Below are 25,213 nucleotides of genomic sequence, written 5' to 3' on the forward strand. Positions count from 1 at the left end.
ATTCATAAGTGCGTTTCATTCGCTTGTCGATACATGCATCCGTGGCTTAATGGTTTCAATATCAGGCTTCTGTACTAGAGTCCCTGTGTTCGAATCCTGCAGTCGGGCAATTTTAATGATGTTTATTTAATTATTTATCACGCAATAAACTGTTGAAAATGACGAGTTTACTAAGTCACAAAGCCGTTTGAAGCCAAAAAGGACGAAGTTTAGGCAAATCCATGTACTTCCCATAATTCCCATGCTGGGACAACCGCTCCCATTGTAGCTCACGTAGACACTAGCGCCAGAGTTCCCTCTAGTAATTTTGTAGGAAACTCTATGCCCGAGTCATCCGCTCAGACTCCTTTTTGATTGAGCGTCACGCCAGAATGCGAGACTCGGGCTTGGCTTGACTTCATCCCAGTGTTGCCAGGGGCCAAAAAAAAAAAAAACAAAAAAAAAAGGCCGTGTGGCACAGCAGACTAAAGGTGCCCGAAATGTCTACGTTCACCTATGACGTCACGTCCGCTATAACCCATGATGTCACATCCGCTCATTTTGATGGCGTCTGTCTTACGGAGCCGGCTGCGCTGCGAAGCGGTTCGTATTCCGTGCCCACTTAGAGCGTGAGTAATTCATCTTTCCACGCTATATGCGTGTAATAAAGGGTTGGGGCTGTGAGCTGTTTGATGCGTTACCATTAGGTACCTTGTGCGCATATTTTGCCTCATGGCCGCGTCAAATTGCAGCCGGCATGTGGAATGGGCCGTGGCATCTTATATGGAGCTGCTCATGTGAGTGATTGCCTCCGTCAGGATCGTTAGTGCGTGCACACAACCATTCAGTAGTCTGATTCAGGGGAGGGTACGCGTAAGAACGAGGACGTAAGAAAACACTGGCATGACGAGCTATTCCGTCAGATCGCGTTGCATCGCGCTTTTTTTCTAAGACCATCTCGCTCGAGCGAGAGGATCTTAGAACAGCATTACTACTGCTTTTTTACAGCTTTGCTGCGGCTCATTTAATCATCACCTGCATTCTTTTAATAATACAAATGGCATCGCTGCGCGGAAGAGCGTCTCTTGAAGTTTCCAAACAAGAGCCAATGCCGCCGTGCCTGCTGCATACACGCTTACCTTTCCTAACGCACCTAAGACGCGGCACTAGCTCTGCCACTGCGTGATACAGGGTCACTGTGATAATAAAATTAAAAAGAACAAACGAAATTAATGCAGAAAATGTCAAACGTTGCCAAGCGTGATAAACGGACCTGCCTCGCTAGATGAGTTGAAGAAATCGGCGTCCTGAAGTCAGCTTCGCCGCAGTAGACGAGTGTTACGCGGTGAAGCATGTCAGAACTGAAGAGTGACCGCTTTCACCGACATATATGTGTTCCTTAATGATGTACTTGTGGAGCTGCCGTCTCCTATTACATTACGCGCGCCGAGGCGCCTAAGTGTACAGGCCGGCCTTCAGCGCTATTTTTTTCGGACGTGGCTGTGATTCTTTGAACCGTTGGTTTGTCGACCTCGTAAGCCAGTTAATGTTTACACGGCCATTTTTTTTCTGAACTGTTGATTTCTTCCATAACAGCTACGTAATTTCGTAGTTTCCTGTTCAACTGCTTTGGTCATATGCGAGTCAAGGTGTTTTCGAAAGCGAAACGACGCTTTTGCATCAGCATATAGTGCCGTCGCCCATTTACAACACAGTCAATCAATGTCATCTTGTATGTCACTGGGAAACCGCCGAACGCAGGGAACTCACTCGCATGCGGGGAACTGCATAACTAGCCACTGGATTAGCGTGCCTCTTGGGAAGCTGCTTCGCATCAAAGGCCAGGTACCCTTGCTATGATTCACCGCAAAACATGTATGTCTAACTGCTTAACATATTTGTATTGCGTTGAAGCTAACCTTACGGAACCGAATTTCGCAACGCTTTTTAGACACCTGCATCTCTACCAGCCACTACCAAACGCTTGTCGGTACATTTCTTGGCAAAGGTCCAGCTAAATCTCCCTGTTGGAAGTGGGGGGGGGGTCTCACGTATATGAAAACTGCCAAGGAAAGCAGTTGCCCTGATGAAGGCACGCTCCCCTGTCGAAACATTTGCACCAGCCTGTTCGACCACCGTTATCACCGCAACATATTTGTGTGTTGCGGTGAAGCATGCCAATATTGGGAAAGATTTACGTGAATCTGGAATGTATGGTTTCTGTCAGTGACGAACCTAATGTTCTACTCTCAACAAAGCAGATTTTCGTGGCAGGATGCATGATGTCTTGAGAACTTTTGTTGGCTAAAGCCATACATGCCAGGTTAGCTCTTGTCACATTAATACGCTTTACCGCAATACACAAGAGGCCGCGCTGCAGGACACGCCCGCCGTAGTTATCCAAAACCTTACGTGACCGTTCACTGCAAAATACCTCCTGTATTGCGGTGAATCGTAATAAAGCACATTTGTCAGTTTAGAATGTAAAGACCCTTGCCCTTCGCTTTTGTAATATTATGACTCAGTTTAATGAGAACATGTATTCACTGCTAAAAACATCCACATTGAAATAGAGATATGAACACTCATGGCAGCCTGTGTGATGTTTTATCCCTTTACTTTTCTGTGTACCTGTCACGCTGCCATTATTAAATTTTCCTGTACTTTGTAAGGTGCTGACGTACATAACATTACATCACAAGGAGCCACTGTGTAATTAGTGTTCAAGGACCAGTGTGATGGCTTTTCTCAAGAAAGGTTTGGGTTATGTTGTTGTGAAGTTTTTTTTTTAGAGAGGTGGCTTTCTGAGAAGAAATCAGATGTCAGAAAATAGACCTCAATGGCACAGTAATCTTGGCTGCTTTTTGCTCAAACGTGCCCTAGACATAATTGAGTGATTTGCACTTGCAACTGGACAGCAGCCTTAGCTTGGGAGACCAGTGATATGGTATATTTTATCAAACTAGGTGACACATAGCATTACCAGTCCGAATAGAGACCTGTTTAAATGTTTGTCACCTTTAACACCTAGATTTTCGACCATGAATTCAGAAAAATCTGTAACACATTTAGAACCTAGATTTTAAATGCTGTACAAGTTGGCTTCTTGTTCACTGCAGCTGTGCTCGGCTTCTGTCCAAACGGGAGAGCACTTCTGCATAGCTTATTAGGGAACATTCTTATTTACATACCTTCTTTTTATTTATCTCGCCTACAATCACAATCAAATGTTTATAGCACATGAATGTGCTGTGCATGAATCTTAACTTACAATGCCATGTTCAACAGCACAGTGCATGTAGCTTGTGTTGGTTCATTCAAGCTAAGCATTGCTACAGCCTTTAACTGTAGGTATCATGGTATGAGAGCAGAGAAATGGATATGCAAAGACAGTTGGGCACATTGAGACATCTTTGTTGTGTGTGAAAAGGTGACAGATACACAATATGGGGAGAACGCATGCACTTTAATATTTTCTCGCGCTCAAAAAAAGCCGAAGGAATAAGGTTTCTTCACTGTGCCATCACGGAATCAGGGTGTAGACCAGCCGTATGTAAAAATACTGAAAGATATCTATAGCGGCTCCACAGCCACCATAGTCCTCCATAAAGCAAGCAACAAAATCCCAATAAAGAAAGGCGTCAGGCAGGGAGATACGATCTCTCCAATGCTATTCACAGCGTGTTTACAGGAGGTATTCGGAGACCTGGATTGGGAAGAATTGGGGATAAAAGCTAATGGAGAATACCTTAGTAACTTGCGATTCGTTGATGATATTGCCTTGCTTAGTAACTCAGGGGACCAATTGCAATGCATGCTCACTGACCTGGAGAGGCAAAGCAGAAGAGTGGGTCTAAAAATTAATCTGCAGAAAACTAAAGTAATGTTTAACAGTCTCGGAAGAGAACAGCAATTTACAATAGGCAGCGAGACACTGGAAGTCGTAAGGGAACACACCTACTTAGGGCAGGTAGTGACGGCGGATCCGGATCATGAGACGGAAATAATCAGAAGAATAAGAATGGGCTGGGGTGCATTTGGCAGGCATTCTCAGATCATGAACAGCAGGTTGCCATTATCCCTGAAGAGAAAAGTATATAATAGCTGTGTCTTACCAGTACTCACCTACGGTGCAGAAACCTGGAGGCTTACGAAAAGAGTTCTACTCAAATTGAGGACGACGCAACGAGCTATGGAAAGAAGAATGATAGGTGTAACGTTAAGGGATAAGAAAAGAGCAGATTGGGTGAGGGAACAAACGCGAGTTAATGACATCTTAGTTGAAATCAAGAAAAAGAAATGGGCATGGGCAGGACATGTAATGAGGAGGGAAGATAACCGATGGTCATTAAGGGTTACGGAATGGATTCCACGGGAAGGGAAGCATAGCAGGGGGCGGCAGAAAGTTAGGTCATTAAGGGTTACGGAATGGATTCCACGGGAAGGGAAGCATAGCAGGGGGCGGCAGAAAGTTAGGTGAACGGATGAGATTAAGAAGTTTGCAAGGACGGCATGGCCACAATTAGTACATGACCGGGGTTGTTGGAGAAGTATGGGAGAGGCCTTTGCCCTGCTGTGGGCGTAACCAGGCTGATGATGACTGTGCCATAGAGACTATATGTTTGCTCTCAAAGGTAATTCTGATTCATTGGATATGTTCCTGTGCTGTGTTTATTTTCTTGAGTGTGCTTTAGTTTTTGCACGTTAATGTTTCAAACTCGTTTTTATTTTCACAGACTGAACATCCCACGTCTTGGTTTGACTTCCTGGTACAGGATACTTGCACTTAGCATGGAGTGATGAAGCAGAGCAGTGTACTTTTATTAAATGTGCAGATTTTAGCAGTATAACAGCCATTCATTAAAAAAACGTGGGCTGAAAATAAAGTGTACTTACCCACATTCCTTGTTGTCTATTTATTTATTTATTAATACTGTCAACCCTCATAGAGGGTCATAACAGAGAGGACAATACAATTACATAAATCAAATATAGACAATGTCAATGTACGTAAAGTTGCTTAACACTTGTCAATTCACAGTGAATAAGATGTTCACTTGAATGCTGTTCAGCACACTTCTGACATTCATCAACATACGTACAATGAATATCAAGTCGCACATATCACTTGGCACTTTAAAACTAAATCGAAAACTTTCATAAATATGCCTCAGCAGCATTTTCAAAGTCGGCGACATCTTTTAGGCTAACAATAGCGTTTGGCAATTGGTTCCATATTTCTATCGCATCCAGGAAAAATGAGTATCGATATGTATCACTGTTGGTATGATCCGGCTTTATGATGTAGGCGTGGTTAGTTCGCGGGTATCTTTTGCCTGGAGCATGTAGATATTTGAGCTTATCAATCTAAAGTTGATCCTGCATTATTTGATAAAGCACCTTCAGCCTATATTTTTTCCTACGTACCTCAAGAAGATAGAAGTTGCAACGCTGTAACATAAGCGTGACCGATTCCTTCCTTCGATATGTCGAACAAATAAAATGTGCCGCCAGACTCTGTATCCTTTCCAACTTCCTCTTAAGCATCACTTGATGGGGACTCCAAACAACGGCTGAATATTCTAGTATCATCCTAATGAAGGCGGTGTATGCAATAAGTTTTACATTACGTGATGCATGTTCCAGTTTTTTTCTCAGAAAATATAACTTTTGATAGGCAGTCATGCAGACGTTATCTATATGTTGGTTCCATGTCAATTTTGCTCGTATTCCTGTATTCTCATCAGCAAAACCACTTATATGGGGAACTGATCATGATAAGTGCTCATGAGCATTTTAAAGAACAGCCTTGAACCCTACTCATGCACTGGTAAAATGTATAGATGCAGTGAATTTGAAACAGAAGGCAAAATAGCAAACATGATGCAGTATTTGTCAGACAATTATGTCAGCAATTTTTGCATAAAACAATTTACTTAGAGCATACTAGCACTACAAAGCACCCATCTTTCTTGTTAGGCATACATTACCACAAGCTCTTTAAATGTGGTCACAAGAGAGATGCTGGCTTTAATGAGGGACTATAGAGGTTAAAGGCAGCCATGAAAATGTATTAAGAAATAATGCAATGCATAGCATTTACTCAGTTCAGAGAGCTTCCAAAGTTGCCATAAGGCCTTGATAGCTGTGGATGAGGGAACAGTTGTAGTCCAATTGGAGTATGAAAAATGAACATTAAGATTGAAACAAGTAACCACTCGTAATGCAATTAAAAAATCTTGCTATACCTTTAAAAAGACAGTGAAATGAAATTAGTGTGACAATTTCCTTTTCCTTTTACTTCATTTAGGTTCAACATACTTATTTTAGTAACACAAGAAAAGCAGAGGCGTGAAGCACATAAGAAAGATGCTAGTCTGTGTTTATATTCTGCCTTCTCTAAATTCAAAGTTCAGTAAAGTTAACTTAGAAAGCTACAGTGAAGCCATTGCGTCTGCCTGTATGGTGCATAACAGCAGCAATCGCCAGCCTAACTGCTTGGGTTTACAGTGCCTTATTTGTATTGTATACCTTTTAAGTGCTGATATTGGAAGATTGATTAAGGTGGCCAACACGCTGAACCAGTAGTTTACTGAGTAAAATACATGGAGAAGGGTGGAAAGATAGGACAGAGCACAGGGGATGTATTCCGTGTCCACCTAGTAGAAATGTCCATTTCATCCACTGCTGAAGTTCTGATTGGCTGGGCTGGGGTATGCATGAAAAGGAGACATGCTCCCCCAGCTAATTCAGCAGAAGAGGATATGGAAATGTCCACAAGATGAATACTTACAAAGCTATTTAATAAAGTACATCTGTAACCAACATGCCTGCTATGCCATCCTTGCTTTCAATGTCTGTCTTAGTAAAAGTGTGAAAGAACCAGGTTTGTGCATGAAAAGTCTTCCTGAGGGTGTGTGCCTTGAAGCCCGTAGTGGTAATCACAGGAAACGAGGGTGGATCCAGAGTAGCACCAAAGGGCAAGCCTTCATCGAAACAAATATGGAGGGAAGTGACTGCATGCTCAAACTTGTCAGCTCACAAGTTTGCCAAGACCAAGTGATGTCAGAAGCTGATGAAGCCTACATGGTTAATGTATAACCGCTTAGGCCAAAATTATTTAGATACTTTTTATGAGGACTACGTATTTACTGGAAATCTCAAAATAATTATGTTAGTGCAGAATACCTTCCACTAGGTGTGACGTCCTTGAAAGAATGAAAATGTTTGAGTTGTACTTGTGTGGTGCATGAAGTTACTTTTAAAAAAAAAACTCAGCAATGGAAACAAAATGCAAAGAGTAGTATTCGTAATAAATTGCCACCTCTTTAGGGCTAGATGAATTCAAATAATAATAGTAATAAGCAAATGAAGATCGGGCATACAAGATAGATGCTTCGGCTCCCACTTGAAAGCCTTATTCGCAAAGGTTGTGAACAAAGCTCCAGTTGAACCAGTTCTTATTTTTCATTTTTATGGTTAGCATCTAATTTTAAACTACTTACCGTGCCTCTTTTCACCAAACCAGACAGGCTGCCGTCAAACTCTTCACTACTTCAATGCAAATAATTGGAGGTTGGCAAATACATTTTTCTAATAGGAATAGTAGGTAACGAATAGTCAAACACTGATGCATACAGTTACAGCAGGCATATTTATCTTGGAATTAAGCACTATGCTTATATTGTCTAGTAAAAAAAGGACAGCTATCAAGGAAGATTAGGATTATTTTTAAGCAAAAGCAATTATACCTCATATACTTGAAGCAGATGTAGTGCTTCTCAAGAATCACGTCCAAACTGCACACACTAAAACATTAGGCTGGGATATTCAAAAAGACAAGTACATGTTTTGCTCGCCAAGTGACCTTTAATGTGCTCAATTATGTAAAGTGTGCTATTATATGATTAATGTAATTTGCTAATGTAAAGAAAGAACAAGCCAAGATCTCTTGCTTCATATATATGCGCTGAATCAAGAAAATAATTAAGGAAGAAGAACACCAGAAATAAACACAAATATTTGTGTGCTTTCTGGCATAAAATAATTCTCATGTAAGCCACATAACATGCTTTCCAAAGCATCCCCTACCTTAACTTACAGCTGCATCACATGAAGGCACTTTCTAAGAACACACATGTTTCATGATCATTCACTGTGTTAGTGACTCCCACTGAAGTAGACTGAGAACATATCTGGGCATTACATTCAATAGATGATGTAAAGTGAAAAGGCTGCTGCTTGCAAGTATGAATGAACCAAGTGAATAAGAAATATAAGTTCTCAAACTTCTAGTAGTAAGTGTGGCAGCACTTAAGAAGAACATATTGCAACTAAAAATTGCAACACATGATGAAATAACTGAAACAGCTAGGGAGAGTTTAATAGACCAATAAACAGGAAACTGCAAATTCCCAACATTTCTGACTACTTTTCTTCACATGTACTCACCTCATAAGTATGACTTCCCTTAATGCTCGAACCTCTGCCTTAATTTCATAATTCCCCATTCTCGCTGTTTCACTCATGCTGATTGACATCTAGCACAAAGGTTGGCAAAAGTAGCTGAGCATGTGCATGTGTTGTGAGGCAAGCTGCCCACATTTGGTAGCCGCATGCCAATTTCTCAGAGTAGATGAAAGGGAAGCCTTGAGGGTAAACCATAGAGAAGACGGATACCTTGGTTCAGTGATAACTGAAAACACCAACATGGAAAATTTGGACAGCCCACAGAATCAGCGTAATTGACATAGTTTGGAAAAACTGAAAAGATGCATTATGATATTTACGTTACACAGGTTCCAGTCAAGTTGAAGATTTTCACTGTCTAATAAACTTATAAGACAATACATGACCAGGAATACTGTATGGAACCTAAACAATTTTAATAAAGTCACCTAGAAGTCAGGATGGAGAAGTGACTGAATTGAGGATGCTAAAATGGATGAGGTGGAGGCAGATTGTGAAGACAGGTCTTAAAAAATTAACATTCAACACACACTTAAGTTGGCAAAGATTGGACTCAATGTTCAAGAAGAAATTGACTAAGATAATTGATTGGTATACATACATGAGAGAGCAGCAACAATACAGCAGAGATAACTGTCATGCAAGAGGAAAGGATGTCAGTCTAAAAATTAACATTTGATCAGAAGAATGGTTATGCATGGTCTCAGGCTCACGTACAATTCTGTATGGTACGCATGATGTCAGAGCTGCATCGCATAAGGAACTGTGTCCTTACATGCCTCGATTATGAAATGATGTGGGCCAAGAGTGGAACAAGGATAGCATCAAGAGGAGGCCTCCTCCAAAAGGAGAACAGTAGGGAAACGGGGCAAGAGAGATTTTCTACGCAACAGATACAGAGTCATATGAGTCATAGTCATAGAAACCATGACCCAAGGAGCTGCACAACAAGGTATATAAATTCAAATCTCTATACAGTTAAGCCTCAGTATAACGAAATTCTCGATATAGCGAAGTATTTAACTTTTCATAACCTCTTCTCCATAGGACACCATGCATTTAGAGCCTCAATATAAAGAAGTGTGTTTGTGTGCAATTTCAATATAACGAAATTTCGCTTCTGCCGCAGAGGAGTGCCAAGACAATTAATCAATGGTAACTTCCGCGGACGCAGATAGTCAAATGATTGAATTACAAGCGGCTGCTTGCAAACGCACCTCTCAAACTGCGTGCAGCGCGACAAGAACAACAGCTTGGAGCCGCATCATGTTCCGTATAAATTAAGTCCAAGTGCGATCAGATCCTATCGCGCCCCGCGCACTTGTGCTTTACGTGCGAGTGAAAGAGTGCGAGGGTGAGACAAGAAAGATGGTGGCTTCGTAAGTGCGGCCTTCCCACGCGAGCAATGGCAAAGTGGGGAAGGAAAGCGAGCTCGCGGTAACGCGATCAAGCGCGCGCGTAGGGGCGGAGTGGGGGGGGGGGGGTAAGTTGGCGCGCTTGTCGGCCATGACTGCGAGTGGCTGTAAGCGTGGCTGAGCGCATATGCATCCGCGCACCCTGCTCTAGAGGTAATCTGCTGCGTGTGGAAAGAGCGGGCATGCCAAGACGGCGTGGCATCATGTAAGCTGTTTTCCCGCACGTTTAGTATTGAAGGTTGCGCAATCTCGAGTTTTGATGACCCGTTGGAACGAGAAGCAGACGAAGCATTCGCTCCCAGCTGCCGGCGCTTTTCATGATAGCGTCGTCGCAGTGCGACCGGGCGACGCTTTGGGGGCGGAGTGCACGCGAAAGCATATGGCGTCACTTAATTTGTACGTACCGCTGATGTGACGATATCAACGTGGCATGAAACCGTATATCATTCATCGCTGACTCCTATATTCGTCAAAATAAAATGTTTTCTCATTCAAACTTGCTTTTTTTTATTGTCAAATAATTCGGAAAATTGCATGGCCCCTTCCCGTGCAACAAAAATCGATCGGCGACTGTACTCATTTACATAACAGATCGAATTTCAATACAAGGAAATTTCTATATAACGAAGCGAATTGCCGATTTTACCTACTTTGTTATATCAAAGTTTAAGTGTATAACGAAATTTCCTGTTCTCTACACGGGGGCGGCAATGTGGGATTGTTCGTTGATCATCATGGAAGGGCATGTAGTGTAGCGCAGCAAAAACAAGAACACAAGAAGAAATGAAGCACAGACACAAGCGCCTAATTATGTCTGTCTTTTGCTTTTTCTTGTGTCCTTGTTTTTGTTGCATTACACTACATGACATTCAATACTTTCACTGTCACATTCATGAGCACTGAAAACCTAGAATCAACTAATATCTTGCCTGATTTGCCATAATTAAAAAGAAAAATGTGGGTATAGTAGGTCTAATTGAGTTCTGATGATTTTAGTATCACTGACATATAGCTTTTAAGAATGTTTAATCGTTTCTTCTGTTAAGGCAGAGTACATGCTCAACTGCTACAATAAGTGTGAACGTAGGCAAGAACGACATTTTTGGCTCTTGCATCAGTTTTATGGCATGTTGCGTGATCTAATCAAGTGGTTTCAATTTGACGAAGTTCTCGATTTAACTACATAAAACCTCACATCCCAATAAAATTTATTAACTAGACTTACTGTACTTTATAACCAAAGTACGGTATAACTATAAGCAGCTACAGCCGCCATGAGTGGCGAGCAGAATTGAAATGAAATTGTTTTAGTCGAAACACGCTGAGCGCTGCTGCTAAAGTACGCGCCACATGCATTGGGTGACTGCGGGAACCGTGGTACCACACGCAGTTATTCAAAGCAGCACATAAAAGTGCCGCGGACTCAAATTGGTTAGTAAATGTATTCGGAACCAGTCTTTCGATTACTCAATTGATATATCAGCCACACACTCGCATAGCACGGCCACGTGGCAAACGCGGCCATGCGGACGCTTCACTATGCACCGATCGGCTGGTTGCAATATTGGGGCACTCTATGGGTGCATGTTTAAAGCACAGCGTTTTTCGCCTATCGCGTGATCGTTGCGGGTGCTCCATGGCTGAGTGTATTGCATGGTACAGAATTGGCCCCAGTACCAAAAGTACACAGGTAGGGTGGCCCGTGTAGATGAAGCGTGAACGCGAGCTCAACATAACCACGTTGTCAGTATTCTGTAGCGATTATTTATGCGAAAGCGTCAAATGGCCCATTGAGCAAAAAAGCCGGCGTCTGTCGTCTCAGCGAAACAGCACCTCAAATCCCATTGGCTGCGACCACGTCACGAGTGCACCTCGACAAAACAGAGCGGGTGAAAGGGTACACCTGCTGTCGCTATAGTGCACCAGGTGTTGCGTGAGGGGAGAGGGCGTCGCCGCGACGCCACGTCATCCTTGCTCTTGCAAGCCGCCGCCTGGTCCGTATCTCCCCCCTCCACTGGTCTTAACTGCTGCACGTGCCTGCCGGCCTTGGTGGCCACTGCTGTTTCCTGGTCTCTGGTCATGCAGCACATCGGTGGCATGCGGTGTTGGCACCACAGGCTGCTGCTGCTTGCTAGCTCGGGCCCAATGTAGCTCTAGGGTGCATCACTTGCAGCGTAAAACTCGAAGGACTGCTCAGCAGCGTTCAATTGGGCATTAATGCTTTCGCAATCACAACTCAGATAAGACATGCTTAGCTGTCCTCATATGTTGTTCTTTAGTTGCCAAGTGGATGCATCATTGTTCACCATTCACAGTCTTCAATCTGTCGTCATCATTGGCATTGTCATTTCAAATTAGTTGTAATATCACGCCGTCGGGTGCTGCCGCCTTCACGCTGTGTAGTAAATATGCAGTCGTTGCCAGGCATGCACTCATCATCCCAAAGTCGTTATGCCTCAATCGTGATGACTCTAGAATTGTCATCCCATCGTCGATCATGCCATCGTTGTCACCGCATCAGCATCATACTGTTGTCGGCATTCGACAGATGCATTACACAGATTAGCATTACCTTTTCAGCTTCTAGAACAGAATGCACGTGGTGATCTACCGCAGTAATATTATGAGAGACACTTGGGCGGAACAATTGCTGGCCTCAATTGCCAAGCCTCCCTGTAACATCATTTATTTAAATCTCCATAATAATCCTAAATTGTGTCACAAAACTTCTACAACAAATGTCAACATGGTTTCCATAAGACCTTGTCCCTCATGAAAAACACAACTATATTGTCATGTTCACTAACTTGATCTCCTCCATTGAACTTAGTTCTTGCGTTGAATGGATGCTTTTAGCGTTTTAAATTCTGCTACTTTGTGCCACTGCCTCCTTCTGCTGAATAAGCTAACTTAATATTGATCCACATGCAATTACTAAAATTCACTGAATGCTTTCTTCATGACTAAACACAATTTTTATGTTAACAACTCCAATTCACAAATCTGTCTTTTGTCACTTCTGGCATGCAACAATGCTGAGTGTTTAGGCCCTTGATTTTTATCATTTTAGATCTCGCAAAGAACTTAACGTAGAAAACTAAACTTTCTGTTGATGACTGTGTGTTTTGTTGTGAAACAACCAAACTCTGGCAGGTCTGTTTCTGTTCAAACAGACTAAACAGATGGCCCACTGAGTAAAAAAGGCAGCGTCTGTCGTCTCAGCGAAATGGAACCTCAAATCCAATTGGTTGTGACCACATTGCGAGCGTGCCTCTACGGAGCAGAGCGGGTGAAAGGGTACATCTGCCGTCGCTCTAGCGCGCCAGGTGTTGCGTGAGGGGAGAGGGCGCCGCCGCCATGCCACGTCATCTTTGCTCTCGCAAGCGGGTGCAAAGTCCATATCTCCCCCCCCCCACTGGGCTTAGCTGCTGCACGTGCCCAGTGGGGCAATGTCTCCACTAATGTCTCTCCGGAGTGCCATCACTAGTTAAAAACGTAACATCAGTACTCTAGCAAAAAAAAAACTGATAGAAATTTCTATAGTCTCTTAGGAATATGTATAGGTAGTACGGGTCCTTCTAAGAGTGATATATATTCCTACCTGACCCATAGAACTCTTTACCAGACTGGCAGGCAGCAGATAGATCTCACTGTGCTGCCTACAAGCCCAAATAGCATGATGTACGTATCAGTCTTTTAAACCCAGATAGAGATCATCATATGACATACAGAAATCTGATTGAGGCACTGATAAAGCATGTTAGAAATAGCACACATGCCGGTGCCCACACGCCTGAAGAGACGTTTTTAAAATGAACTGAATATACAACCCTGAATGCATTGCCTGCCACGTTAACAGATTAACAAACACAGTTGGGATATTGGAGTATCAAATAAAAATGAAGTGCATAAACTGTGCAATTATCAAAACTTTTTACAGCTTGTATGCAGATATATTATCCTAAACATGTTTCAACATAAATTAAAGCACACGTTTTCAAAGCACAGCAGCGTTACCTAGCCTTTGAAATTACATTGGGGAAGTTGCATGAGAAAAGTATCAGTCCATCTTTGTAGCAGGTGTGCTCCAGTTCTTTTAATACAAAATTACATTTACAAATTTTGCGAGACGGATGTGCAACATTTAATGCATATCCAAAACAGGATTACTGTCATCATCATCATCATCATCATCATCATCATCATCATCATCATATTTATGTCCACTGCAGGACGAAAGCCTCTCCCTGCAATCTCTAATTACCCCTGTCCTGTGCCAACCGATTCCAACTAGCACCCACAAATTTCCTAATTTTGGCGCACCACCTAGTCTTCTGCCATCCTCTACTGCACTTCCCTTCTCTTGGTACCCATTGTGTCACCCTAATGGTCCAACGGTTATCTAATCTGCGCATTACATGACCTGCCCAGCGCCATTTTTTTCTCTTAATGTCTATTAGAATATCATCTATACCCTTTTGCTCTCTTGTCCAAACTGCTCTCTTTCTGTGTCTTAAAGTTATACTTAGCATTCTTCGTTCCATCCCTCTTTGCATGGCCCTTAACTTGTTCTCAAGCTTCTTTGTCAGTCTCCAAATCTCTGCGCCATATGTCAGCACCCATAAAATGCACTGATTGTGTACTTTCCTTTTCAATAATAATGGTAAGCTCCCAGTCAGGAGCTCACAATGTCTGCCGTATGCGATCCAGCCCATTTTTATTCTTCTGTGAATTTCCTTCTCATGGTCAGGGTTTCCTGTGATTAGTTGACCTGGGTAGACGTACACCTTCACAGACTCTAGAGGCTGACTAGTGATCTTGAACTCTTGTTCCTTTGCCCGGTTATTTATCATTATCTTTGTCTTTTGCATATTAATCTTCAGCCCCACTCTTACACTCTCCCTGTTAAGGTCCTCAATCATTTGTTGTAACTCGTCCGCAGTGTTCCTGAATAGAACAATCTCATCGGCAAACCGAATGTTGCTGAGGTGTTCGCCGTCGATCCCTACTCCCAAACCTTCCCAGTTTAATAGCTTGAATACTTCTTCCAAGCACGCAGTGAATAGCACTGCAGAGATTGTGTCTACTTGTCTGACTCCTTTCTTCATAGGTATCTTCCTACTGTTCTAATAAAGTTTATTTACAAAAGCAAAACAAAGCACTTTCAAGACTGTGGATACTAACTGTAGCTCTAACATGTCCGGCTGAGTTTGTGAATGCCATAAATTAGACACTACCAACGTGATTTCATTAAAGCTACTTTCTGGGCTAGTTTGTGCTTACTTGATTTGAAAATTATAACAACGCTAATGCATCCATCCACAAAGGAACAAGGACAAGACACAAGCAACATGACTACAAACATGACTAGGGTTTATTTTACACTCCACTATCTAAAGAATAAGCAAGCAACTTTAGCCACATTCAAACAAACACATAAGAGGAAGAACACAGACTGAAGTACCAACTTCACCATGCCCATTTTTGCTCACAGATGCTGTATAGAACACCAGGTCTAATTGGAATATGCTTTTATAATATTACAACTTCATATGAAGCTATTTTCTCTAGACTATGTATTTTTGCACTCATCCCAAAAGTGTTGTGATATGTGACAGAACACAAGTGAGCTTATGCAAAAAGAACAAACTGGCATGGCACACTGACAGGAAGCAAGGAAACAGGACAAGCATCGCTATTGGTACAAGATCTACAGCAATATATCAGAACATGACAATACAGCAATATTATTTAAGCAAAAGTGAGTACAGATCTGAGAACTTATTCAAGTAAGAACATGGATTTACCATTTTTAAAACCACATAATCATGAACAAAAACAGCTAAACATCAGTGCACATATTGCAAAATCAGAAGACACAATTCTTCACTGGGTGCTAGTTCAACCACCGCACGTCGAAATGTGTAAAAGTAGTTTAACCTGTGTAGCCTTCAGCATGCAAAAGCAAAGAAGACTATCAGAACAGGCTTCATATATAGTGTTTGGAGTCTTTGATTCAAACCGTAATACACTGTTAAAATAAAATTTCAGAGTTTGCTTGTTTCATTCAGAAAAAAGATAGTGTCTTAGTCATGCTGCCACAGTTAACGGATAAACTTGCACCAGCTACATTGAGTCAAAGGAGTAAATAAAGTGAGGCAGACAGATGCATGGTGTGAAAATGATGCTGTTGTATCAAGTAGCATAACTGCTCACTTAACATTCAGCTGCTTTCCATGCCTCTGCATACAGACTGAGAAGCTTTACCTCTTCACCATCTGCTATTGAACCACTGTTTGTTCACTGTGATCACCCACTCAAGGCAGTCACGTGGTTAAGTAGGGCCCTTCGCTACATGTAAGGACACCGACCCGAAACTGTGCATAAGTCCTGTAAAATATTGTCATTTTTTGGCTACTGCAGCTGTTCATCAGCAGCTGCATCACTACTGCCAACATGCAGACCATGCAATTCCCCAAGCACTTAATCAACAAGAGTACAATAATGAAGAGTGGCAAATTGGGCTAGCTGGTTCATTAAGAAAACAAGAAGCTAACGCAAGAAAAAATAAACACTCTAGAATTTTGATCGCTCTGGCTTGGTTAATATATTCAAACATGAAAAAGCTGATTATTACAGAATGCCATAAAGTGTGGTGCACTGTTACCAACAGTTTTTTTTAAAGCTATAACCTGTTATTACCAGACATTCATGTACCATGGCTGAAGACATACTTTTCATCGTTGCCATGTTTTGAGCATGGGAATTAGTCTCTTTCATAAAGGTTTCGTATTGTCCATTCAAAAATATTGTTGTCTATTTCTATAAACACATAAAGGCGCATAACTTCGCTGGGTGTTACGTAAACTAGTGGCTCCTCTCTTCTGATGCAGACTGAAAGGTGCTTTGCATAGAGAATTTCAACAGGAAATAGTTTCTTGCATTTCAGAATTATGCAAGAATTTGCTCCAGTAAGAATTCTACAAATGAGAGAAAACGCACCTGAGAGGCTGACAAATGCACTGTTTTTAGTCTTTATAGTTCAAGTGTACTGGAGAGAGTGGAATGTTTGTTGGTTGATGACCATTCGCTAATATTCAGTGACACTTGTTGAGTCACAGCCACGGTTGTGGACTACAGCCTGTTTTTCACTTTCATCCAAGTTGAGGCACAGCTTTGCAGTGCCTAACAAAACTGTCTGCTGACCAGCTCTCCTCTCCTGTTCACCAAAAAAACTCACTGCTTCTGGTGAAAGATTTAAACTAGCTTTAGCTGCCTGTAACTTTCGAGCAAGTACATAACATTCCAATATTTGTAAAGGAACATCATTAGCTCCGCTGACCAATTTCACAAGAAGTTCATTTCCGCCTTCAAATACAAATGAAGAATGCGACCAATGAGGTCCTAGTTTAGCCGCACTTTTAGGAAGATGCAGGATTTGGTGTACATTGTATGTCATTGCACCCAATCCAAACAAAGACTGTGCTCTCACAACAAACTCCGAGAGAAGATCAGATGATCTCATTATGGTCATCTGAAGTGACGGTGTCTAGTAGAAGTATATAGACACCCTCCGTAAGCAAACTGGAATGTCTGACATACTTATCTAGCAAAAAGCCATGAAGGCATGGTAATGAATAATGAAGAACCCACCACTTCCATTCACTAGCTTTCCAGATTGTGAAGTCTGATAATCTTTGTGGTGTACGTGTGAACCAATTCGGTGGCTTGATTGCCAATAACCTCCTGTTTAAAGAGGCTAAACTTTGTTGTGAACCAATCTAAACATCTTTTCTCTTTTAAATGTGATCACATTTTTATTCTTTTTAAGCTGTTGTATGGTGTATATTTGTTCCAACAATCTTTTCCTTTCTGAATCCTTTGCTTCATATTTGATTTATATGTATTGTCTTTTCTCATAATATAAATGCAAAATTTCTGACTCATTTTTTGGGCAAAAGAGGAAGCTTGCTTCTCCTTGAAGCACATTACACCTATACAACACACATAGATACTGACAGACTATAGATCTGGCAAACTAATATGAATACACTATTACACTAATAAAAAGAATACACTAGTAGACACTAGTAGCAGAATAGCACAGATACGTCCAGAATAGAACTAAAAGTAATTTTATCAGTGTATCAGTTGTATCCTTTCATAATGCAATACAAAAAAACTGATATAATTTTTATTAGGTTGCCCTATCAGATTATTTGCTAGTGATCTTTCAGTGTAAATGCATATCAACTTTTTGACTAATGCTAATAGCTGAACACATGGCTTTTTTTGCTGCAAGTTTTCTTGGACTCCTGCTTCCCTTAAACTTATACTGTATAATATGCTTGCAAGATCAAAACTGGAGTATGCTTCCTTAATCCGGGATACGCCAACAAAAAACACAACTCTGATATTTAGTTGAAGCCATACAAAACCAACCTGTACATTTTATTGTAGCTGCTTATTCCCATACCGCAAGCATATCAACAATTAAAACTTGCCTTAATTGGCCAGGCTTGCCAACAAAAAAACTTGCCCATTTATTTCACAAATTCTCAATTGAAACATACGTTATTACCTCCTTGTATCTCATTGAGAATGAACTACAACCTCGAGGTACAGGTGCCAACTTCCCAAACCAATCTTTACTATTCCTGTAAAAGGCAGCCTCAGAACACACACACGCACACACACGCACACACATATATATCAATGAGCTATATATATATATATATATATATATATATATATATATATATATATATATATATATATATATATATACCATGGCACCCATTTCGTAACTCTAATGCTCCATACGATAGAAAATATGATAGAAAATTGGACAAGTTGTTGAAGCTACTGCATGACAGATGCCGACAAAAGTAATAGAATGGGACAGGATACAGCACTATCAAATGAAGTTTATTGAAAGAAAACAACCAATATATAACACACATCACGTGACCAACACCCGGCCCCCTAGCATATGCAGATACATACCAAAACAACCTTCACATCACCGAATGCACATGTTTTGACGGCAACACACATGTCACGGCTGATTAATCAATGTAAAAAAACAATTCATAAGGCACAATGCAACTCAGTGGTTTTACTTAAGATCTAACACGGCAACCTCGCTATCTTGCAGCGAGATGGATGGCTGGCTAACACACAGTGTGCTTTTCTTTCTAATGTGATAAGCCTCCATTAATTCATGTGAGAGCTTTTCACAGTGTGTGAACAGCAGAATAGTACTTTCAAAAACTGGATGACGCCCAATGCTGCAACAATGCACAGAAAGGTGTGGATGCGCAAAAACCCTTAAAAAAACTATGGTACTTCCTTAGTCGAATGTTTAAGCACCTTCCAGTCTGACTGATATATATTTTGTAGGCTTCAAGAAAAAGGAATCAAATAAACAACATTTCGTGTGCAAGAGACAAACTGTATGCTATATTTCACTTTGCAGTCCTCCCTGCTCAGACACCCGTTGTGAAGAATGTGCTTGTTTATTGCTTCACATATTCCCTTCAGCTTATCTTTAAATGAAAACCCAATCCTCTCCTGAAAATTAGAAGCCACCTTTTTCTGCCTGTGCGACAATTAATAGAGGGGATAATGGCAACTTTGTTCCGCTCTTACTCCTTAAGCTTCTTCCACCCTGGTCGCACCTTAAGTTCCTTAATTAATGTGCTTCAAGATAAAAAAAACCACTGAAACTGAATAACCTGCCTCATTAAGCCTTGTCACCAGATTCCTTACACTTTCAAGGATAAGGTGAGGATAGCTCTTGGTTGGGGCATCTCTAATTGCGTGAGTGGCAATACTGTACTTAATAAGTTTTGAATAGCTAGACCTATAATCAAGAAGGAGCTTAGAAGTTCTCGACTGACATCCCCAGCATACGTGATCCCACATAAAAGTAAGCCTGACATAAGAAGTTGCAGCACATTTTTTTTTCTGGAACTTCTAAAGTGAAGTTGAAACCTTGCTATTGTTCTCTAAATAGCTTCAGTACTTCGATGACAGCTCTGCGAAAGTTATCATTTGCTCATGAAAAACAAATAATCATCCACGTATCTGAAAATTTTAAGAGCAAGCCCACTCAGGTTTTGATTATTTTCTGGTCAACATAACTTAAAATATTACTGAGCACTGGTGCAACACCGGAACCTATGCAGATTCCAGCATTCTGGACACATATTTTACTTTCCCACCAGACCAAAACTGACCTTAAATAGAAATCAAGAAGCTCCAGAAAGTTTGCAACAAGAATTTTACACCTTTCAGCAAATTCCAGCTAACTTTTTTGCTTGTGTATGCAGTCCTTAACAAATTGCAAGAGATGCACCTGCGGCAAAGAATTGTATAAATCTTCTGCATCTATACTAAAGCCTGCCCATTTTCCCCAGATTATGCTCCTGCAGGAAGTGTACAACAGTCTGAGAGCTGGCAGCAAGGAATTGGTCGTTGATTCCCAGCCTGTCAAGGTGTGTCTGCAGAAATTCTGAAACATGAAGCCATGATTTATATTCCGACACAATGGTTCTGATATGGATTCCCTAAACTTGTGTGTTTTGCACTGAAGAAGGCGCATAAAAGAAAACCTTTTTCCACCTTAACATTATTTGAGATTGTTGTCGAACCAAACTGATTCAACTTCGTGACAGCTCAACATTTTATGTCAGCTATATTGGTATAAATTTCATTAAAATTTATGTCAGTGGCTGACACACCCTCCTCCGGAAAAGTGCTTTCCAACATGACAACACAATGCCCTTTTTCGTCCCCAAGAAACCTCCAAGTTTCTGCCCCATACGTTAGCTCAGGTAGAAGGCAATGATTCTATGCTTGATTGTACAAAACTATATATATATATATATATATATATATATATATATATATGACTTTGTATTCACCATCCAGGGCCAGGGAACAAGAGAAGCCAGACACCACTGACCAATTTCTGACTAAAAGAATTAATTTTTGACCTTATACATCTTGTTTTTACTGTACATGTCCCTCAACTCCATCCAGGTTCCCAACATTTATATCTAAAAAGCTTGTCTATCACCACATACAGGGTCTGTCCTGAAAGTAATGTCAGTAAATTTATTGTGATGAGACTGTATGTCAGAGCAGTCTAACTGGTTGAAACTAGTAGTGACGGAATCCAGCTAAGCAGCGGTCCGTCAGTCAGTGTGCTTCGAACATCGGAGAGTGTCGGACAGGCCCGTTTGTGAGAGCTGTTTTTTATTCTTGTGCAAGTGAAAGTGCAGCGCTCATTAGAACAAAGATTTGCGATCAAGTTTTGTGTGAAACTTGGCAATACCGCTGCGAAAACTGTAACTATGCTCAAGACTGCTTATAAAGATCATGCCTGGTCAGATCGGCAAGTGTTTCAGTGGCACAAAGCCTTTTGGAAGGCCGGGAAGAGGGCGACGACAAGGACTGCGCTGGATGGCCATCTACGACCACTATGACTGACAATATGACACGAGCGAGAGAACTGTTGAACTCAGACCAACGATTAAGTGTTCGTTTAATGGCCGACACGTTAAACGTTTCGAAAACTCAAGTTCATGAAATTGTTACAAACGATATCGGCATGCGGAAGGCGTGCACAAAAATGGTTCCAAAAGTGCTCACTGACAATGAAAAGTCACGCCGCGTTGAAACATGCCAAGAAAATCTCAACATGTGCAAATGTGAGCGAAAATTTTTGGACAACATCATTACAGAAGACGAGACTTGGGTATTTGAATATGACTTGGACACCAAAAGGCAATCATCTGAGTGGCACACACACTCATGCCCTCCCCAGAAGAAAGCCAGGATGAGCAAATCAAAGATCAAGATCATGCTCATTGTTTTTTTTTGACATCCACGGACTGGTTCATCATGAGTTTAAAGAACCTGGAACCACTGTGAACTCCAAGTTTTATGTGGATGTCCTTGAAAGACTGAAACGCAGGGTTCAACATATCCGGCCGGACATTGCAGACAACTGGAAGTTGCACCACGATAATGAGCTGGCCCACAGTGCCTTCATCGTCACCGACTACCTGGTTAATGCAGTGGGACCAACGATCCCCCAGCCCCCGTACAGCCCGGGCTTGGCTCCCGCCCAACTTTTTTCTGTTTCCATGCCTCAAAATACCCCTGAAAGGCAATCATTTTGGGACAGCGGACGTGATTAAAGCAGCTAGCACCACAGCATTAAAGGCCATTCCGGAGGAGGACAACGCATTCGAGAGCTGGAAGTCTCGCTGGAGCCGATGTATTGACACAAAAGGAGAGTATGTTGAAGATTTTTAAACTTTTTGTAACAAAAAATTCAATAAATGATTTTTAATCGCCTTACTGACATTACTTTCAGGACAGACCCTGTACATGCACCTTGAAGGTATGTATGTGGAAAGCATTTCAACCTCTGCTTGCTTTTCTGGCATGGAATAAAACGGCCTTTTGTCTCTAAACCACTTACTTTTAAACTATTCCGTTTGGTTCATTTTTCTAACTTCTGCAGAGTTGCATTAACAACTTTCATAGTTAGCCGGCTCCGTTTTCATTCTTGCTTCCTAAAATATGCCCTCCTGTCATGCATAATTTGGAAGGCCTTCTGTTAGCAATGGGTATTGTATTTCAAGACTATCAGTGCAATGTTGCATGAAGAAACCTATTCTTGGAGTGAATTATTGTTCAGCTTGATATCATGATATTGCTGCATGGTTGTTATTTAACTCTGCAAGAGAATGGTCCTGCCATCCTACCAAGAGTGCATTTCATGGGTATTACTCTCTTTCTTTTGACATTGACATTAGTTTATGAGGCTCACAGATATGTATCTGTGTCAACTATAACACCTGACATCTAATTTTGTGCAACATGCACTACATTTAATCAGATAAAAGTTGCATGTTTTATCTCTTGGACCAGTCTGCTCAGTGGTAGGAGGTCGAGACCACAAATGAGAATGGCTGGCCAAGATCTGTGGTGTATGTCCCGTGTTATGCATCTGACAAGATTTCATGGTGGCAAGAAGACATATCAGACCTGATGTGATCTTTCTAATTATTGTGCACAGAGTTATCAGCATGATAATATCCTTAATGCTATAAATAGTACCTCCAGCAAGCAGTCTATATGCTTATGCCTTTTTGTTGCTTATGGCAACAAAATCCAACATCCTTTGAAACATGCTCACTTGCTGTCTGATGCACAAAATGAAGAACGCTGCCTTCTCTAAATTTATTAGCAACAAGAAAGCCACTCTGGAAGCAATTATGTACATACACAGCAACACACACTAAAACCTACAAATGGGAGAAAAAACACAAACTAGGCTAACAATAAAAGAAACCTGACACCCAACAAGTGTTACATGTTACTCAAGTATGCACATTCAACCTGAGTTAGAGAGATAGATGGTCGACTCCCGCACTCCTGTGCATGCATGTGGACATGTTAAGCCTCAGCTACTCTTTCTATATCATAACTATCCCCATGTTTGTGAAATCTGGTGTACAACTGCAAGAACAATGATGGCTTGACAGGTGGTTCACATTTCAATAAGTTCTATAAGGAGGATGCATCAACTGTTCCAGCCAATGTACACATTACCAGATGAAAGCAGCCGCTTATAAACAGCACAACACCATACAGCACAAATTATATATTTGCCACGTGTTATGAAACTTACATCATTAAAGTACATTAGAATTGGTGCTAAGGCTGGTGCACAATATATGCATATACTTTAAACAATCATAAATAATGCAGGAGCTTGGAATATGATTGGCCGTTCTCGGAACTGCTTTGATAATACAAAAGTCAAGGCTTTGTTTTTGGCATCACCCACTCCAATTCGTTTTCTTTCTTTTTCCAATTGAAGCATTGGCAAGGTTTGTGCATTGCGCTTCGACAGTGATTTTTCCTTGTTCGCGCACGGCCATGACCATAATACAAGAAAATCGCCCCAGTAACGCAGTGGTCCCTGCCTACTTTTTCATATACTTTACCGCAATACATTACGTATGCTTCACTGCATAACATGACTGTATTGCGGCAAAGCTGATTTTATGGAACTGACATTATGTAACGGACCTTTTGTCCTTCTGCTGTTCGCATGAGCATAAGCTCGAAAAACCACAAAATAAAGACTTGGCTTGCTGCTGGTTGATTTCTAGCTAACATTTCGAGACGTCCACGTTGTTTACAAAAAAATCGGCGAAGTTTCTCGCGCTCGGACGCGCTTCAAAAGGCAGCGTGCACATGACCACCTATAATTAAGGCAGTCATAAGCGGCAACGAAATCCACACAAGGTACATCAACTTCCACAAAGCTACTGGGCAACGCCATCAATAACTGGCACACGGGCCACCGAGGAGCTGGCAAACGCTGCGATGACATCCACACAAACCACGTCGCTTTCCACAAAGCTATTGGGCAACACTATCAGTCACAGGCACAGGTGAAGTCCGCAAAACACTACATGGGCAGAACTACTACGGCCATACTCAATCACTTCGCCACAAGCTCTCACATTTAACGACATCAAACAGCTACAATCACTCCTCCACAGCCACGGACGACAGGCGAAGACTGCACGGGCAGAACGGAAGCACCGATTCAGGGTTCGATCATGGCTCGATCGTCGCGTTCATCGCTTTAGCGCCACCTATTTAAAAATAATATACGGAGCCAAGCCAAACCATTATTTAGCGACTATTTGGGTGAACCTAACGCTTTCGGGCCCTTAGCGTTCGAACCACGACCTACTGGAACTCCAGACCTGCACAGATATCCGGCTTCTATGGGAGCAGCTTGCGCCCACTTTCGTTCAACCGACGGCCGTAGGGTGGCGCTTTTATAACCTGTTCGTCTGCTACGCGGTGGGCGGCTGTGCGGCGTTGTAATTAGTACGGCAGCTGTTTTGTTGTGATGACCTGCTTCTCTAGTTGATGATTTTTGCTAACACAGTGACAGTGATGTCACAAGCCTTTGATCGGTCACTTGGTTCCAAAAGTTGACTGCCCGAACCTAAAAAAATGTCGGAGCGTGTAGTCCGCTGCTCTCTAAAATAGCGTTAAATAGCCTCTCCTATTGCCTTTTTCAAGCAGATTATTATAAATCACATTGTGTATAGAGTTCGCAACGTACACAACAGTTTCATTGTACACGTTGTAAAATTCGCTTCTGCACTCTTTAGAAACTTGAAGCCACCGTAATGTTCGACGACAGAACGATTACCACTCATTCTCTTAAAGGTTGTCCGTGAATGCGTCGCGAGTTCAAAAATGTGAATTATGCACACAGCTTCACTGCGTACGTATCTTAA

At 41.6% G+C, this 25,213-nt stretch overlaps 1 long non-coding RNA gene across 1 annotated transcript; it reads left to right on the forward strand.

The window, feature by feature from the left end:
* Positions 1-508: 508 nt before the first annotated feature.
* On the forward strand, positions 509-4,882 carry LOC142568492 (uncharacterized). The gene is made up of 2 exons (XR_012825443.1): positions 509-608; positions 4,716-4,882. It is a non-coding gene; the product is annotated as an uncharacterized LOC142568492 (long non-coding RNA).
* Positions 4,883-25,213: the final 20,331 nt, after the last annotated feature.

This window comes from Dermacentor variabilis, unplaced genomic scaffold (assembly GCF_050947875.1).
Source record: "Dermacentor variabilis isolate Ectoservices unplaced genomic scaffold, ASM5094787v1 scaffold_19, whole genome shotgun sequence".
Classification (NCBI taxonomy): Eukaryota; Metazoa; Arthropoda; class Arachnida; order Ixodida; family Ixodidae; genus Dermacentor; species Dermacentor variabilis.